General features: G+C 33.2%; 2 long non-coding RNA genes across 5 annotated transcripts; one reads left to right on the forward strand and one right to left on the reverse strand.

Annotated features, from left to right (window-relative positions):
• Window positions 1–336: 336 nt before the first annotated feature.
• On the reverse strand, window positions 337–11,064 carry LOC110900209. Of its 4 annotated transcripts, none has more exons than XR_004876518.1 (20): window positions 10,286–11,064; window positions 9,557–9,615; window positions 9,307–9,437; window positions 7,631–7,769; window positions 7,494–7,541; window positions 7,253–7,383; window positions 6,832–6,882; window positions 6,585–6,671; window positions 6,068–6,143; window positions 5,856–5,966; window positions 5,312–5,750; window positions 5,099–5,209; window positions 3,423–3,586; window positions 3,273–3,347; window positions 2,653–2,851; window positions 2,059–2,414; window positions 1,433–1,544; window positions 1,059–1,215; window positions 711–789; window positions 337–592 (listed from the first exon to the last, which is right to left on the reverse strand). It is a non-coding gene; the product is annotated as an uncharacterized LOC110900209 (long non-coding RNA). The 4 variants fall into 4 exon arrangements; XR_004876521.1 differs by having other exon boundaries at window positions 5,856–5,961; window positions 9,554–9,615; XR_004876520.1 differs by having other exon boundaries at window positions 9,554–9,615.
• Window positions 11,065–12,179: 1,115 nt separating this feature from the next.
• LOC118485526 lies at window positions 12,180–13,056 on the forward strand. Its single transcript, XR_004876522.1, has 2 exons — window positions 12,180–12,261; window positions 12,706–13,056. It is a non-coding gene; the product is annotated as an uncharacterized LOC118485526 (long non-coding RNA).
• Window positions 13,057–18,243: the final 5,187 nt, after the last annotated feature.

Genomic DNA, 18,243 nt, shown 5'->3' on the forward strand with positions numbered 1-18,243 from the left:
TGTTTATTATAATTTATTATAAACTTTGACATCTTATAGAGCCGAATTCAAGTAAATATAGAGACGAAAGCACAAAACTTCGCTGCAATCTTCCTCGTTTTCAAACAAAACAAAATACAGTATAAAGAGATTAAAGATGCATGAAAACTCCTATGTGGGATGTTGGGATAATGTATACTAAATGAAATTACGAACATCAAAATAAACTAACAAACATGGGATTGAGTTCTTACATTAAGTGCACACTAAGTCTGTCATTAAGCGGGCTGGTATCCTTCGGGCCCATATCAATACTCCCAAACAAATTTTAAAATATGTAAAATAAAGAACCTTATAGATAATAAATTACAACATGTTTAATAGTTAAAACATTATACATGCCAGTAAAACTTAGATGCAAATTCCTATACCCATAAACTTAAAGGGTCACATGTACATTTAGGTAATCAGTTCTATCACATGTTTTTAGAAAACAAACCTTGAGTCTCTTTTGAACTTTATTCTTTGAGAAATGATTTAACCTGTGCTTCCACAATTCCCATTGAAGACCCAACAACGATGATGTGGCCCGTCTTCCGTTGCTTTCGCATATCTTGCAGTTTTATCAATAAAACATTTTAGTATTTGGCTTATTGCATCAAAGTGGAATATGTTTGAGAAGTGTGTGTGTGTGATATACATACGATATACATATTTGTGTATACATATACCTGGCTTGTCAATGGTGGCCCCTGGAGTACACAATGCTCTTTTAATAATCTGATTTGCTAGAATAAAACCCGCTTCTCCCTGCACAAAAAACCCTCATCCTATTTCTTATCATGATGAAAACACGCACCATTACCATATAATAAAAAAAGGTTACTTAGTGATTTGTATAATAAAGATGCAGGATAAATTACCCACTAAAACCTATATTCATGTTGTAAGTTTTACTCCTAGTCAAAATTGTTAAATAAAGTCCTTGTTTTTGTCTTTGCGTTTTTGGATTTATGAAAAACTTAATGTATTAAATGTGGTTACAAAACTATACTATAAAGATGATATAAAAAAGTAACCTCATCTTCACCAAGAATGGTGTACATCATAAGCAGCTCGAACCTTCATTGATGGATCACCAAGAGGAAGCCTAACTCTGACCAGTAAATGCTGTAAATGCTGCTCATACTATGAGGTATAGCATGACCCAAGAGTGTGGTGGCATTAAACCAATACCTAAATAACAAAAAAAAAAAAAAAAAAAACGATTTAAGTCCGCCACAATTAATATTGTGGTTAGCCACACAAAAACCAACTTCGCACATTCTTCACCCTGACCCATCATGTTCTATGTAACCAAACTATATGACCCGACCCATTTTGTAAACATACCATAACCCATAACCCCTATCCGCCATTTTGGACAACTAATTTTAGGTAAAAGACCTCTTACATCCAGCCAAGATACACGGATCACCGCCCAAACGGTAGAAATCTACACAAGCCAATTCTACAAAAGAGCGAAAATTTGCATATGTTGCTAACCTAACTTGATGACCAAATTCCTGCAAATAAAATACAACCTTTTAATGAGAGTTAACCTTTAAAAAGAAAAATATGTTGTTCCATTTTCTAATTTTCTACCAAATGATAATAATGCATCAGTATCAGAAAAAAGTTCTTCCTCAGTTTCTTAACCGAACCTGAAACAAATAGAAAAAAACCAATCTATAGTCCTTTGATTAGTAATACCACATTACCAATCCTAATCTACAAATAGAATACTAATACTTATTTATTACTTATCAATAAGGCAAAGATAAAATTACAAATTTTGTCACACTACAAACATAATCCGAAAATGGATTGTCGCGCGTCTAGGTTACTAAGTCGGGTAGATGGGCACAAAGCTATCAAAGGTGCATTCATTAAAGCAATTAAACCAATTGTTTCTTTTAAACTAACCCATACCTATATGTCACCAAAAACAAGGTATAAGAAAATTAAGTAGCCATAATGTTCAAAACTTGGAACAAACTAAAATTATTTTTAACTCAGAAAAAAGCCACAATTTCTTACCATCACAATTGACCGTTTCAGGGCTTGGATCTTGATCCTCGGCTAACGATGGTGCTTTATGACAGCCACGGTGGTGGTGACAATGGTCATGTTGGGGGAGACATGTAAGGGTGGTGCTGGCCTAACTTGGAACACTTCTAAATTGGCACAAACTGAACTAAAATAATCTGAACCAGTTAAAATTTTATAAAGTTACTTCCTCCACTGGAACGCATCTATCAAGAATGTATATTGTCGTCTTCTTATTTTATCATTCACAAACCATTAAGTTCGGATGATTAGTTTTACCCAGTTAAATCCAAGTTCTCAAAAACTTCTCGTAAAGTCAGATACGTCCCATCTTGAAATATTACAACCTAAAGAAGCAAACACAAAGTCCCTACCAGAAATCAATATAACAAAGATGGAAAACAAATCAACAAACTATTTAAGTTTATTACCTCATCAGGTTCTTTCCTCATAAGTTAGACTTTATGATTTCTTAAAATTACCTATACTCAATCGTCTCTAGTGATGCTTACGATTTCTTAAAATGTCTTAGTATAGTCTTTTACTACACCATTAGCGCGTTAACATAAGTTGCAGAAAGTTCACCTTGTAAAGTTCATGCACACATCTAATGTTCCTTGTGCAATAATACCAGAATCATGGTCCCTCAATAAGGCAACTTCATCGATCACTCCACCCGGTGCCACGTTGATGATTCGAACTCCTTTCTTCATCTTTGCAAAGGTTGCATCATTAAACACCTTTAAAGTAGCAGGGGTAAGTGACATATGAAGTGAGATAAAATCTGCATTTGAAATAGCCTGATCAAAAGAGGCCAACATAAACCTTCTTCTATAAAATAGTGAACCAAAAGATTAAAAAAAAAACAACATTGCTATAATGATAATCTATAATGTATGGTTGTATATAGGTCGCTCTCAATCTACACAAAAAATAAAGATCTAAAGCAAAAGCGCATTTAGATCAAATTGTGGATCAAATTATGTGGCTGAGGCAAAACAAATTGTGGATCAAAAAGTGGCCATTTTTCTAGATGTGTTATACCTTAATGGTAATATTAAACAATTTAACGCATATAGACATCGCATGACTACTTTTACTTGCCTAAACCCTAAGTACTTTCATTCTATACGCGACTCCAAACATGCTATGCTTTATAGATTAATCAAAAACAACAGAATAGACAACATATAAAAAAAAGTTACCAGAATCATTTCAAGATATGATTTAATGATCCAAGGGCCTGTGATTCCCAGTCTTGATGCATCTGATTCAACCATCTAAGAAAAAGAATATAAATCATACATACATGCTAACATTGTTAAGGACAAAATAATGTTGAAATAAGAACATACTTTTCTATTTCTACCCCTGAGAATTATTTATTTTCATAAAGAGTGTCTATGGTCTCTTGAGACATTGAAAGATCTCCATAAATGATTGGCTTAGATTCCCGTTTATAATAAAGAACAATGTTGTATCCCAAAGCCAACAAACCACTAAGAGTCATTCTTCCAACCTGTTAAAATTTGATCAGAAAATTTGGTGTAAAGAGAGAATTTGGTGAAAAGAGAAACTGGTAGTGTTGGTTTTAAAAAGCGCATCAGGAGGCGTGAGGAACTCAAGGAAGTCTAAAAAAGCCTCAAGGTTGGGCGCTTCATGTACAACTGTGTAAAAATTAGTCAAAATGGGGCTTATAGAAAGCTAATATGAAAGAATGATTAAAAGGATTAGGAGATCATGAATGGTTTGCTTAATAAAAAGGCTTTTAATTGTACATAAAGCTTATTTGGTTGTACATAGAGCAGCGCCTCTTGTACGTAAAGCTCTCGCTTCACGCCTCACACCTCGAATTTTAGGAACTAAAGCTAGTAATACAACTTCATTTACCCCAAACTCAATTTTTTGCCTAATAATGAAATTTTGATAACAATTCTTTGGTCACCGGGTGAAAGATAGTATCAGGAAAGACCGAAATTCAACAGCAACGGATTCACAAAATTTACACAAAGAACAATAGATATCAGAGAATGTAAAATGGTAACTTGTCTGGCCTTTACATGGACTTATTTACCTAAAAATTGGTGTTTTGGTTATTTTTCTCAACGGGCCAAATGGGTAAAAATAAAGAACTAAATAAAAAAGAAAATTGGTCGAACTGATCAGATACAAAAATTCATAAAATGTAATTATTTTTATTAAGTATTTATAAAAAAATAAAAAAAGGGTTAAAAAAGTTTACATGTGAACCCGACTCATTTTTGCTCTGCACCGAACAGTTATTAATCCAAACTCATTTTGGGTCATTATTCAACATGCTTCTTAAAACTAATTTACCTTAGTCTATTTCACTTGTAACTTGTAAGTTCTTTTTTGGCAACGACATGCTTGGTTAACTGTGACTCCTTCCACTTTCTAATCCACAAAACACATAATTACCATGTACCTTATCTTCCAAGAATTTAATCCTTTTAGATCCTACTCGATTACTTACACAGAAACTAAAGAATGTAAAACTATTTAAATTTTTCTTAATAGCATGATACAAAAAGAAAATTAAAGTTTTTGTAGAAGTGGATTACCAATTCAACATCCGTGGGACCTTAAAAAAATTATGAACCCATTATCCCGCCTAATATAGAAATGTACGCCTCTACAATACCTTCCGCCACAAAACGAAACGTGCGCCTCAAACCACTAAAACACTGAGGCGTACGTATAAAACCTAGCATTGAGGCGCCGCCTCATATATAATATATTACGGTTCCACCTCGAGGCGCGCCTCAAAACGGATGCCTCAAACGTTTTTTTTAAACCATGAGTATAGCTTATCACATAATTATGAATTTAGATGTCAAAATGAATTATAGAACATGAAATAAGTATATAAGTGTACATGGAATGACAATTTCAGTATATTATATTGGACATAGTAGCCTAATGTGCCAACACATGAAAGATGAACATTCACCGACAAAATGAATGTCAAGATGGGCGGGTCATAACTCTAATATATTTTAAAAAATGATACCTGAGAAACGACACGGTCCATAACTCCCCCAAAATCACCAGAAGCACCTCGGGCTGGAGCTAGAGAATCCAACTCATCAAAGAAGATGACACACGGGCAGGCTGCGCGTGCCTGCAAATCAGCCCATTCTCATGCCATGAACATTTTAACAAACCAAGAAAAAAACGATGGCACTATGGACTGGATATGATAGGATAGGATATGACAACGTACCTTCTGAAATATGTCTCTTACATTTTTCTCTGATTCTCCTATGTACATGTTGATCAATTCAGGCCCTTTAACACTTAGAAAATTAAGAGAACATTCGGTTGCAACAACGTTTGCCAACAAAGTATATGAAAGCAACATATGTTTTAGATGGTTATAGCAGAAAATATAACAATAATGACAATATGCTAAGAAATATTAAATGATTTAAACGATATGTAATACCTTCCCGGTACCAGGAGGACCATAAAGAAGAACACCGGAGCATTTACGTAGCCCGGATGAAAACAAATCCAAGTAAGAAGGAACATCAGTTTAACTTTATTACCAGATCTTCCTCCATGGTAAATGTTTCAGATTCAAGTACTGAATCAACGTTGGCATGCATTATGTGACCATCAGTTCGCCTAACAGTTCCTATTATGCCCATCAAACTGTGCTCCTTAACAAATATAACAGATAAATTTACAATCAATATTTTATATAGATATAACTTTGGTGTCACTTGAAGGCGAAAAGGGGAAAATAAAAAAAAAGAATAACCAACCTTTGAGCGCTGAAATAAGTATGTGAAACATTGCGCAATCAAGGTGTTGTAGTGGTTTTATTGGTCTTCACCAAAGATATATATCCTCACACCTACGGATCCCCCACTACACTAATGCAATGAAAAAAATATGATTGAAAGTTTGACTTTCGCTAGTGGATTCAAATAATAAAAAAGAGTTGTAAAATGTGCAGTTTCGGCACCGTCTATACCTTCTTTAGACATTATCGACCTTGTTCAAGGATCACCAACCCAGAGGAAAACAAAACATGGCGTGTCTGCTATTTCCTGGAGTGAAAAACAAATAACTTAGTGTAGAAATTTGCCGTAAAGAATAACAAATAAAGATATTGTCTCCATTGATGATAGAAAAAGAGAATATAGCAAGTGGGTATTATATTCAGTTAAAATCTAAATGTTTTCGAACAATAATCAGAGCAATGTTCCTGTATAACAATTTAAAACATATATTTGTGATATATTAGTAACAAACACGTCAATTTTATATTTGGAGACAAAATGGAAATTAAAGGTGTGCTATTGTTGTCATCCTCTTTTTCATGAAAATTATCCCAGAAGCACTCATGCATCGAATAAACAAAACAATATAATTAATCGAATTGATCATAGCAAGAAAATGTGGTAGATCGGAAGAAAGGTATATACAAACTAATCGATTTAGATGAAAAAGCATAGATGCAGACAATTTCACCAAATCAATGGTCGTACCTGCTGAGGGCGTCAGTTGCTTCGCCGGAAAACCTTTTCAATCAGTTTGCCTCTTTTCAATCAGTTCGCCGGCACAATTGAACCTTCCTACAGCAACAAACACACACCAAAACATATCTTTTAGCCTATATCCTCTTCAATTTTCTACTTTTAAAGCTATTTTCCTATCAATTAAAAAACGACCCACAAATTATTTCATAACATTATAACAAAAAAGGCTGCATATTTGCTAATCGGAATGCAATACCTTTGGTGTGTATGCATATCCTGCAACATAAAAGATACCTTCTTGCTCAATCTAAAAAAAAAACCATGTCAGTAAAAACATAAACTTGTTGCTATTTTATGAAGCCAGGACAGCAGTGGCAGACATGCATTTCTGAGGTTAGAAAAAATGCACCAGAAAACCATAAAAATCACAAACATTTCACAAATTTAATCCTGTTTCGAAGCAAAAAAGACATACCCATTGCATATATTGGGGTTTGTGAATGTGGCAGATGAAATAAAAGGGGGAAAAACGGGTGTAAGGAGGAAAAAATTTGAGCTTGAATAATCAATGTAAAAAACAATAAACATACCTGGATTTAATTCCACTGGTTACAATTTAGGGTTTCCAATAATCACAAAAATCATTGTTATATCATGTATGTGATCGAGCACTTAACTGTTCTAATTAAATCTTCAAACAACGGCAGCCCCGTCCGTCAAGTTCTTCACTCTGCTCTGCTCATCTAGCTTTACTCCGAGCACCACCGTCCGGTCTCTGAACTCTCTGGCGAGCTCTGTTTGAAGTTATCTGTAATTCCAACCAATCGAAATCAAAATTAATCGAAGAGGATGATGTAAACTTACAGAAAATTAGACACGTAACCCATTTGAAAATCGAAGCTCTTTCAGAAATATTACCTGGTTGGATTGAGCGACAAAATCAAAACCCATTCGACAATTCTATATCTATATCAATGATTAACATATTAAACATTGATTAAAGCGAAAAATCAAACGATTATCGAATTACATCATAAAAATCAAAGAAAACATACCTAGATGAGAGTTTGAATGCTTGAGATTTAGGGATTTCTGGAGTGGGTATGGCCAGGTACAATCGTTAGAGATGAAGCCGTAGATGAGATTTAGGGTTTGTAAAATTGAATGTATGATGTAAAATTGAAATCAATTTGCCTGGAGAATGATTTCAACGAGAGAATTAATTAGGTTTCCTAATTGAAGAAAAGCGTAGGTAGGAAGAAGGAAATACAATTGGCGCTCAAATAACAATTCTCTGGCTAAAGAGATATGCCACATCAAGGTCAAAAAGTCAACATTATTTTGCTTTAGTATAAGAGATAGATGAAAAAAGTTATATTTTTAAGAATCTCATGTGTTATACGGGTTGAGCACATGTAATTTTATATACCAAACAATAAAAAATTATAACTTTATAAACCCTATGTATTATATGGATTGAATAAATCTAATTTTATATACTACATAATAAAAAAAAGTTATATTTTTAAAAACCCTGTGTATTACACGAGTTTCATAAATGTAATTTTGTATAGTAAAAAATATAAATGTTATATCTATAAAAAACCTCGCTTATTACATAAAAAAAACTAAACACCCACCCCCACCCAAAAACCTAAACCCCACCCCCTCGGCAAAAAAATAAATAAATAAATAAATTTTTTTTTTGGGCGGGGTGGGTGATGGGGGAGCGGTGGGTGAGGGTGGGGGTTTAGGTTTTTCGGTGGTGATGGATGTTTAATTTTTTTTTGTGTAATGGGTTTTTTTATGAGCCTTTGTACCCTTCTTACAATTAGGATTCTTTGTATTTGATCCTAATCCTTTACATGTACACTCTCTCTTCAAAGTTCAGATTAAATTAGAACATGTTTCTGTTTATAAAAACCTTTTCTATATCGCATATATATTTGTATCAGTAGTATCAGAGAATCAATTGATCATGAGGATCAAAATAGAAATAGAATCATGCAACGATCCTGAATTTTATAAACTAAGGAAAATTACAGACATCGCATCTACGTAAATGTATATTTAATATAAGATAAGTAGGAAAGAGAGGTATTTATTTTAAAAATATATTAAATTAACAATTTAGATTTGAGGATAATATTTTATTAAGAGTTAATTGCACGGATGGTCCCTGTGGTTTTACGTTTTTCACGTTTAGTCCCCACTTTTTGGAAATAGCAGGTATGCTCCCTATGGTTTGTCATTTTGTTACTCGGATAGTCCCCTGAGTAAATGTCAGGGGACTATCTGAGTAACAAAATGACAAACCATTGGGAGCATACCTGCTATTTTCAAAAGGTGGAGACTAAACGTGAAAAAACGTTAAACCACAGGGACCATCCGGGTAATTAACTCTTTTATTAAAGTATCATAAGATTTAATATTAATTTATTATTTATTTATTTTAGTTAATATAAGATAAGTATAAATTTGAGGATACCTTCTATGAATGACATGTGTCCAAAATTTAGTTTCTTTTATTATAGTAGATAGATTATTTTCCTTCCCACTATTATAAAACAATTGTAGATCATTGTATTTCTAAATTCAGATTATTACTGCAAAAAATTGTATTATATTTAACACATGAATTATTTATTAAAAAGATATCTTTTTTTAACCAAAAGTACCCATTCTGACCCATTACTACACCTATTCATTTTGCAATCTCCAAAACACTTACATCAGGATTGTCGCACGCAACCATCTCCCCATAGCTAACTTGGTTGCAGAAACAATATGTTGGTTCATTATGATCAACAGGTAGGTCGTGGGTTTGCAGTTGCTACTTGCACAACAGCAGCAAGGCAGAACCTGAATAGAAAAAAAATGTCAAACTTTGACCACTAAAAGTTTCACCCAAAGGAGCATTTGTGACCAGATATAAGAACTTATTTCAAACAACTACAAGTTAATATTATAAAGATTACTACTATTTTGTCCTCCTCTTCCACCTTTTGCAGCCTTCCCATTGCCATCAACAATTTCCTTTCTACAACCACCACAAAGGAATTGAAAATGTGTTTCAGATAGATTGATCAATGTTGTGTTTTAACTCAATCACATCAAATAAAAAATTTAGCTTCAAGTCTATATTTTATGCATGGCCTCCTAAGTCATTATTATTCAAGAATTTATATTACTATTCTAAAAAAACTTGTGTTTATAATCATAATTTAGCACATCAATTATACATTAAAATTTAGAAACTGAATAAAAATGTGTCTTCGGTTAACCAAACCCACTTGCCCATTCCCACCAATACCAAAATGATTGGCTTTTTTCAGTTTTACATACAAAGAACAACCATGGAGTTAGAGCTATCGTGGTATAACAGTTTTATATGTAATACCTCCAACTTTGAGGAACAAAATGAAAAGAATACCAACAAATAGTTTTAATCGTCATCGGTAGGTGCAACATACTATCTGAATCAAAGCTTTGTATCAGCTAAATTCTTCACAGAGCCATAACAAATGTTCCAATCAAGTCAATCGTTTACTTTAAGCAAACATAAACCGTAATTCCTGCTAGCAAATCACTCAATTGCTAGTTTCAGAAACTATCATAACAAAACTAAACCACATCGAGTGAATCAAATCTAAATAGTAATTATTCTCAAGAACAATAAATAGAGGTATTAGCAAGACATGCGAAATTACCAGACATTCCAGCCATGAGAAACCACAAAATAACTTCCACAAATCTCAATTTTAGTACGATAATACCAATGATCTTCGTCATTGACGGAAAATAACTCTGCACAAACACACTCACCAACGAAACACAGTAAACAAAAGCATGAAAACAACAATCAACAACCTAATGCATCCGTAGACAAAAACAGAATTCAAAATATCAAAATCGAAAACCTAAAATATGAGTTATGAGAGAGAATTAAACGGTGAAGATGATACGTATCGCCTACAACCTTCACGATTACATCCGAGAACGATCCCTGATTAGAACCTTCCGATTGAATATGATCTCAGAGAGACATGAGATTACAATAGATTGCCGAAAGTTCGACGCTGATGCGGCTGTTGAGGGAGTGGTGGTGTGACGGTTGTCGATCCATTCTTGTCGTTGTGCTGGTGGTTGTGCGATGATTGCCGTACAATCATAGGTGGTGATGGTTAAGGTTATCTAAGTCAAGGCGATAAGAGTTAAAGAGGAGATGGGGATTGCAGAGTGGAATATAAGGGAGTGTAGAAGCAGAACGTGGAGCGGATTGGTTCTGGCAGCGGTTGAGTTTTCCGCTGTCATTGTACAAACACGCATGAACCCTAGTTTTTCTAATTGAAGAAGGAACGATTAAGGAGGTGAAGAGTTTACCAAGGATCACAATTGGGGACTGAACAACCAGGGGAGTGGATGAGGCTTGATGGAGAATCTATTGACTGCTCGAATGGTTTTTCAAGAATGCTGAAAATAAGATTTTTTGTTTGCTGGCATACATTATATAAGATTACTTCTCAACTGAACTGAGAGCACTACCCATATTTGTAGGAGTGGCGATGATGGGCAAGAAAAGGTGGAGATAACCGTCAGCCATGGAAACTGCAAAAAACTGCCCTCTTAGCTGTTAATTTTGTGAGTTTAAAGGGCTGAGATTTAATCTCAGGATCCAATGGTCAATATTGATTTCAAAGTTGGTTACACTTAATGGGTTCCATAAATATATATAATTTTATAAAACCACCTTTAACACAAAAGATAATTCAATAATATATAGAGTAAACTGTCAAATGGTCTCTGAGATTTGGTCATTTTTACCACTTTAGTACAAAACCCAAACCTTTTGAATTTGGATTCCTGTGGTTTCAATTTTGTTGTCATTTTTATCCAAAATCAAAATTTGGTCAGATTTTCAGTTAACATCCAAATTTATTGTCTTTTTCCTCTCTTTTAATGAAGGGCAAAATAGTCTTTTAACGTTTTATTATAACAAATTCAAAAAATCTGACCATTTTACCCTTCATTAAAATGGAGAAAAAAGACAAAAAGCTGGATGTTAACTGAAAAATCTGACCAGATTTTGATTTTGGATGGAAATGACAACAAAATTGAAACCACATGGACTCAGATCCAAAAGATTTGAGTTTTAGATTAAAGTGATAAAAGTGACTAAACCTCAGGGACCATTTTGGCAGTTTTTATCTAATATATATAGCTAGTTTTTTTTTTTTTTTTTCAAATAATGCGGTCTTTTTTCTTCCGTTCTACGTTAAAAAAGCCATACATGCTTAACCAATTCGGCCACTTGACATCTTTGACTACGACATTAACAAATATCAAAGAACTACACAATATAAATTGATATTGATAGTCAAATATATAAGGCGTGTTGAGCAGCCGCATGCATGGCAACTAGTTATTTTAATTTTAAAAACTAAGAAAAAGTTAGGCAATCTTAAACTAGTTCCAAGTCATCACTCCTATCTATCTATCTATCTATCTATCTATCTATCATCAAAATAAATAACAACTAATTAAATAAAGAGTCAAAAGAAAACTTTCCCTATAAATAACTCTTCTACGTTCACTTCGGAACCAAATAATTAAGTCATAAAACCCATAGATACACACATCTAAATCACAAAGGAGATGGCCTCAGTATGTGAACAAGTCCAACAAGGTATATATTCTTCCATTATTTATCAATTATATGTTCATTTTGAAATGTTATAAATATTCAATAAACTTATAGTTACCAATTATATGTAAAGTTTCTTCAACTTATGAAATTTATAATTGTTCAATATATGGTAAATTTTAAGTAGAAAACTGCATGAATAAGTAATTGTATATGGTGCATAAAAGATAATCATATATGGTGAAATAGATAAAGACGTACGGTTAAAATGTCCGTCTAATGTATCACATTTAAAGAAACTATTATAAGTATTCATCTTATTCTCACACTCCCCTACTTGGTTTTGTACTCGAAATCCCTAAGTATATATACACATTTAATTTTACTCTCAATGTAAATTGGCGTGCATATATTAGATCGTATCATGTAATTGGTTAAACTTTATTTATTAAGAAACAAGGTCGGATTTATAATTGTATTTTGCAGGTAAAACTTCGTGGCCGGAGTTAGTTGGGGAAGAAGGCGACTGTGCTGTAAACATAATTGAAAAGGAAAACACAAAGGTTAATGCGCAAATTATTGCTGAAGGAACTATCATCCTCGAGATATACATTTGCGATAGAGTTCTTGTGTGGGTGAACAAAGAGGGGATTGTCGTGAGTACCCCTACCGTTGGCTAGAAAAAAACGAGTTACTATAGAATCATGCTTTGTGATTCTATTATAAGACGTTTGTGCCTGAAAAAATAAAGTAATACTTGTAATGTTATTTAAGGTTCTTATTTTGTTGTAATAAAACTTCAACGTTAATCTATAAATCTTCAAAACTATAGAATCATGCTTTGTGATTCTATTATAAGACGTTTGTGCCTGAAAAAATAAAGTAATACTTGTAATGTTATTTAAGGTTCTTATTTTGTTGTAATAAAACTTCAACGTTAATCTATAGATCTTCAAAGTTTACCTCTTTGACTTCTTATTATTCATACGTAACATGATCAACTCACATCGAATAGATGTATATATACATATGACTAATTAACAAAATTACAGAAATAATAAAACTATTATATAACACAGCCTAATTAAATGTCTATTTAACATTCTTCATTTTTGGTTAACATCTATTGTGGCTAACATCTATTGTGTTTCAAGAACAAGTGGGACTAATTAAAATTTGATAACTAGATCAATTAGAATGAAGAAAATACAAAACCTGATTTCCAACGAAATCAATCCAAAAGGGCATCTAACCAACTGGGGTGTCCCAGTTGGCCAGTCCCACCTCTACTCTTCATAGAGACCCGGGTTCGAGTCCAGGCAGGGGGTATTCTGCCACCTTCTTCCCAGAGGGAAACGGACTCAGCTCGGGATGGGGTATTCACCGCCAGGCAGCATTGGGACGTTGCTAACTTGTGGAGTGGGATCACTCCAGCGGCCGGGAGGTCCGTGCAATAACCCCCCCCCCCCCCCAATCCAAAAGGGCATCAATTATTCTTTTTTATACTATATATATATATACTAGGTTATCACCCGTGAATACTCACGGGTTGTTAATCTATCTTTGTTAACAAAAAACATATATACCAAACGCACATCAAATGTAATGCATGAGTTTAATTTAAAAGCAAAACCAATAGTAGTTGAAATCAGTGCATAATAGTGCTAATACCAGCGAATTGCGCACTCTTGAAAAATCACATGTTTGTCCTTCTTATGTAGATGATTTAGGTTACATAAAAAAATGATATGAGAACAAAATTTTAATGACAATCGGATTTTAAAATACATCCACTTATCCGATATAGAGTCCGGTAGGCGGTACTCCTCTCATCTACACATGAGATCAAAAAAAAGTTCTCGTATTCGGATACAAAATACAGATTTACTTTGATTGTTTGCAAAAAAAAAAAAAAAAAAAATCAAATGTTAGTGCAAAATCTAAGAAAATAAAAACTGAAAAAAAAAGAATTAATAAAAATATCTGTTACTTTATTATGATATCACTTAATAAACACTCATTCATATCCCTTTCTCAAATACACACTTTTATGTCAAAGCCCTAAGTTCATTTGCATACAAACATCATCACCAAATCGATTTCACAGTCGGAGAATTCAACCAGAAATCAATAACAGGGTATTATTCCAACTGAAATTCTCACATCATCTAGATTTTTAAAACTTAATGTATTATAAAGTTGTAAACTTGAATCGCATAAGAGATTAGGTCGGTCCTAAGGTCGCTCTTCAATTTCGTTTGGTATACTTGATTCGTTTACTTTGTTTAACAGATTTTGTACTGATTTTTGATATTTTATTGCTTTTATAGCTTGAATTTAAGTTTCAGATTGTGTGGATTTTGTTTATAATGTGTTATGATTATACGGGGATGAAGAAGACTTAATATAAACTTGTATGGTTTTATAGGTTAAAAGCTCTGATGTGCGTTGTTAAACTTGTATTAGCGTCATTAGGTTTATTGATATTTCATTCGGTGTGTTTTAGGCGTAGTTTATTTAAAATGTTATGTTATTTTAGAGGTTAGTACCTGATCTTGCTGGTTAGTTATGACACACTGTTTATAGGAAAGTTATCCATATACAAACCGTTTCATCATGTATTCACAGGGTTAGTTATCTATATGTCACAGATTATTATTTATACCCCTAAGTTTTGATGGTTACTTATGACACGCACTTAATAGGAAAGTTATCCATATACAAACTGGTTAATCATGTATTTACAGGGTGTTGTTTATGAATAATGTAATATTTGTGTTAGTGTATAGGTTTTAGAACTCCAGATTCAATTTCAGATTTGTGAATATTGCATCAGAGTTACATATTGGCGATCTCAAATTCGGGGTTTTCTGTACTGTGATAATAAACATCTAATATTTATCAAAATAATCATATGTAGTCAATGGCAAGTGCTTCAAATCAGCGAAAGAAACAAAAGAAAGAAAAGGAAGTGATCATGGTAACAGATTCGGACTCAGAAGAACCTTTCACTTCGGAATCAATTGACTGGGACGCACCAGAACCAAATATCATTTGGATGGCGTCCTCTTGTTCACGTTTTGTAAGTAATTACTTAGATTATTTGTATACTAACTTAAATATTGGTGTTCTATGGTGTCATTATTCTCTTTATCATTAGAGTCTAAATATACTTTTTGGGCCTTTTTAGCGGATATCGGTAAAGGTCGCAAAAGCCATGGGAATCGATCGCTGCCGTACAGTGACCATTCAAAATATGCGTGGTGTCGAAACCACTTTGAACGTCTCTGCTGAACCAAAAAGAGGAAAAAAGAAAAACAGGTTTACTGTATTGGGATGGCCAGCATGGGTTCGTCAAAACAACATCAAGATGGGTAAACTTTGCGTTTTAGAGTGGTATGAGGATATACCTACACTCTTTGTTAGGGATGTAATCAAAGAATAATGGGGTTAGTACCATAGATGAAAACCATTCAACCATTTTATATGGTAATTTTGACTAACAAACGGTTTTCGCTATAAGTAGATAAGTAAGTAGCAATGGTTTTTTTGGAACATGTTTAAATATTTTGGTTTATGTTGGATGTTGGAATAGTACTTGACAACCTTTTTTGGTTTATGTTAACTGTTTAAATGTTTTGGTATATTTTACTTGTTTGAATATTTATTAAATTTGAATACTCATGTACAAAATATGACATCAGTTTACGATTATCAGTATTGTTACCTGTTGCAATACTACTTGACAACATGTTGGTTGCAAAAGTTGAAGGTACATGCAGATTATGAGATCTCCGAGAAGCGAAGTATAATTTTCGTTTTTTACGTCTATCTTTTGCCTCATTTTGCATGGTTTTCGGAATAGAAAACTCTAAAAGTTAATAACCATTGAATGAATGTTAGATGTATAAAGGTTAATTAAATAAATTAGTTTTACATATAGATCTATAATATATATACATACATATAAATATGTTGTCAATCGACTAAAAGAAGATTAACAAATAATAACATAGATATCACCGCTTGTGAGAATATCAGATGGTACGTGATTATAATATGGTAAACAACCAACACAAATCATTGGATTTCAAACCAAACACATGTGATAATTAAAAAAAACAAAACATTGTTTATTCATAATCAATCAACCGATATAGTGTTCAAAAAAGTAATTTAACACCAATCAAGAAGTAGTACGTAGAAGAAATAACGTTAAAAGACACAGTAATATCGAAGTAAATAAAAAGGATGATCCTTCATCTTAGAGTATCTAGTGTTTTTAAAAGATGTTAGGTATGACCTCCGAAATTACCAAAACTCCATTGTTCCTTTCGTAACGAAGCACATACGCACGACCACTAAGCAGACCAACTTGACGCATAAATCTCTCCCAGCCTCTGAAAGCATACCTTGGAGCTCCACGTGAAAGCTCGGAACGAATTTCCAAAACAACAGAAACACCATTCATAGTCTGAACGTTCATCGATTCAACATTATCTAACGGGACATTCTCAACAAAACGCTGTGGGAAACGCTACATCAAGTTTTTAAAAAATACATATCAGTGACAATAAATAAAGTTAAGCAGTAAAATCAACTTATGTTAGAGTACCACTGACTTACAAATCGATAAGTAAGGACCCACTCAAGCTCATATACATCGTTGACGGGTACAGGCGGGTTTCCGTGAACAGGCAGCTCTTCATCATCATATACTTGATTATCAACATTAACATCATTGTCATAATTAATATCTTCAATCGGAATTTGATCCTCAGTCTGGCTATGTTGATCACCGACTTCAATATCATTTCTGCTTGATACTCTGGTTCAGGTATCGGTATTAGTTCAGGCAGTGGAATTCCAATTTCAGCAACTAAAGAAGCATCACCGAGAAGACGGAAAACTATGAGATTAAATGTGTAAGTTTCAACTCTATGAAACACAAGGAAATCCCACTTAACCAACGACAAATCAGTTGAAATCTGTGAGAAGTCAAGGATGTAGTAATGAATATCCCATAACTTTTTAATCGTTACAGTCCTTTCTTGATTAGGAGCATAACGAATCGTGACATTATTTTCGAGAATATCATCATTGAAATTATGTTCCATGAATTTTTTTGGCAACCACTGCAAACAATTATAAAATATGTCAAATATTTTGGTAACATAAACCTGATAAAATATATAATAAACATAACACATTGGTGTAAGATTTTGAAAAACATACCAGATTTTTCGCTTCAGGAAACATCATTACATGGTAAAAACTATCCTTCACATTCAAATCACGGTCAATCTTGAAATGGTATATATGAAATGCGTTTGCAGAAAGGACCTCAAAAAAAAATAAAATCTGTCTTTTCAATTCCAAGATCCGAAAAAAACATTTGACCATCCATCACTGATAAAGCATCCGTTGGTCGTCGCTTTGATGTAAACATACCAGATTTGAGAACCTGTACTCAACCTGACATGCCCAACAGGAAAGCCAAAGTTTCGAACGGCATCATTGTAAAATGCAGGCAACGACTGTAATATTTAAGAAAAATAAGTTGTCGGAAAAAAAAAAGTAATACGAATAAATTTAAATAAAACTTTTACCAGAGATAACGGTGACGCATCATAAATAATCTTCACAAACGCTGGAGCCATGACTGTATACACAATACAATAACAAAGCAAGCAAGTAAAACAAAGTTACATTATAAAAAGCAATTTCAAACATGTTTACATTCATAATTTCAAGGTATTACAATTTCAATCTTTTCATCTAAAGTTGACTTATAGAAAGTACATATGTATGAAACAGTAATAACTTAAACCTGTTACAATTTCAAGCTATCATCTAAACTTGAGTCCTACTAACTGCTTATGTAGCAAACTTAAGAAAACATTAATATGTTTACTAACTATATTAACTGCAAATCGATACAAAATCGACTATTCAATCAAAAACATACTCACAAAAACCCCTAAATTTTGCTACAGAATAAAGAACAAATAAACATGTATACAT

This window comes from Helianthus annuus, chromosome 13 (genome assembly GCF_002127325.2).
Source record: "Helianthus annuus cultivar XRQ/B chromosome 13, HanXRQr2.0-SUNRISE, whole genome shotgun sequence".
Lineage (NCBI taxonomy): Eukaryota > Viridiplantae > Streptophyta > Magnoliopsida > Asterales > Asteraceae > Helianthus > Helianthus annuus.